Source organism: Rhagoletis pomonella, unplaced genomic scaffold (assembly GCF_013731165.1).
Source record: "Rhagoletis pomonella isolate Grant_MI unplaced genomic scaffold, Rhpom_1.0 Rhpom_scaffold_00004, whole genome shotgun sequence".
In the NCBI taxonomy this organism is placed as follows: Eukaryota; Metazoa; Arthropoda; class Insecta; order Diptera; family Tephritidae; genus Rhagoletis; species Rhagoletis pomonella.
In genome coordinates this window covers 28674460-28676352 of record NW_023458558.1, presented here as the reverse complement: position 1 = coordinate 28676352, position 1893 = coordinate 28674460, and positions in this window count along the sequence as shown.

The window sequence follows — 1893 nt, the reverse complement described above, 5'->3', positions numbered from 1 at the left end:
AAGAAATTATATTGACCGAATCACCATCAGAGACACACTGCCGAAACTCAACGAAATCGAATTATTTTTAAAGCGAATCTTTATGGGCGATAAAATATTGTTAAAATGCGAGAATAAGCGATTGTTGCCAAATGCCGATGACTCTTTACAAACGACTTCAAGGCCGGGATTGACGTCTAATAAGGTTATGTTGAGTGTTTGGTGGGATTGGAAGATAATTTTTCATTATGAACGATTAATTCGGTCCTGATCCACTGCTGATCACAACTGGACCGTTTAAATGAGGCAATCGAGAAAGAGCGATCAGAATTGACCAACAGAAAAGCAGTCCAGTCCAGCTGGGGTTGGACTTACGACGGCTTTTTTTAATGACTAAAAATTACATCGACGTCGACAACCATAATAAAACCGATTGTGTACATACATATGTACGGTAAATAAATGACTTTAGTTATTTTCTATAATTTCGTAAGTGTTATCTTGTTTAGAATGAAAAGTATTATTAATAGTATTTATTTATCTTTATGGTTTGAGTATCTAAAGACTTAACAGTTAAATTTTATATAGTAGCATTAATTAAGCAAATAATAGTTTTAGATTACATTGCAAGTGCATATGTACATACAAACAAGATATTTAAGTACATTAATTCATAGCTGATTTAAAATTTCAAATAAGTCCTCCATATATTCTTATAAGCTGTAATCAGTGTATTTTTATGAACTGTAAGCGGTTAGATAGATCAATTAGTAAAAAGGTTTGGTTTTTATTTGTCTTATCGAAAAAATCCCACCACTTTGTGACTTAAATTCAACTAAACAACAGTTAGCAAAATTTTATTCTCACTAAAATTACCCTAAGAAAAATCCGCTATACTTATATAAAATTCTTCTTTAATTTGGGGGGAATCCTTTTAGCAGATGTTTCATTATCGATCTGTTCAATAAATCATTAAATTTGATTAGTTCTGTGGCATTTTGATAAAACAACTAAATTGCCTTTAGAAGGTTTGATTTCTGATTAAAAAGCAAATATGATTCTCTTCAAAGATTTCATATTTTTTATTAAGCTTTTATTATAAAGGCAGCGTGAACTACGTCTATGGCTACTCAAACATTGAAATCTTGTTTGGTAAGCCAAACAAATAATGCTTTAAAGAAAAAATGGCCGGATTCGAGATAGGTTGTTTTCAAACTGAGTTTTTACTGAGATTTATACTAGCCCATGGCGAAAACTTTTCGCGGCTTATGCTTGAGTTACTAAAACCTATTTATTTATGTATTAAAGGAATCATGACTAGCCTGCAGGAAATGGGTAGTCCCACAAGATCTTCAAAAGTGACACAACTCAAAATTACACGTTCGTCAGAAAATACGAAGAACTATTTCGTACCACATTTAATCACATGGGCAAAGGAGACTTTACCAAAAAAATGTCGCATTTTGATTGCCCTTTTCTCTTTTCGTGTTCGATTCTAAAATAAGGGCAGAATGTCACACTCTTGTAAGGCAAAAAAGGCAATTTTCTGCGCTTTGAAGCTTTGTCAGGGGAGATGGTTGCCCTGAAAATCAGATAGTTGGTTGCTTAAAACAACAATATTATGAAATGAGTGAGCTGAATAAGGACAAGAAGGCAAAAACGTGCCTTTTTACAGGGTTGAGTGTAACATCAAAGACATTTTGCACCGGAGAAGGGCAACATTTTTTGGAAGAAACGAAATCACCATTAGGTTTTCTCAAAAAATTATAAGAAAAATTTGCTCCCCGATTTTTCTTAAAGGTGAATAAAAGATCTGTGTATATATTATTGGTGCATTATTTGAAGATCGTGTGCGGTATGTTCTAAGTACACGGTGGGCAGGAAGCAAAGATAGGTTGCATAAAAATGTCGACA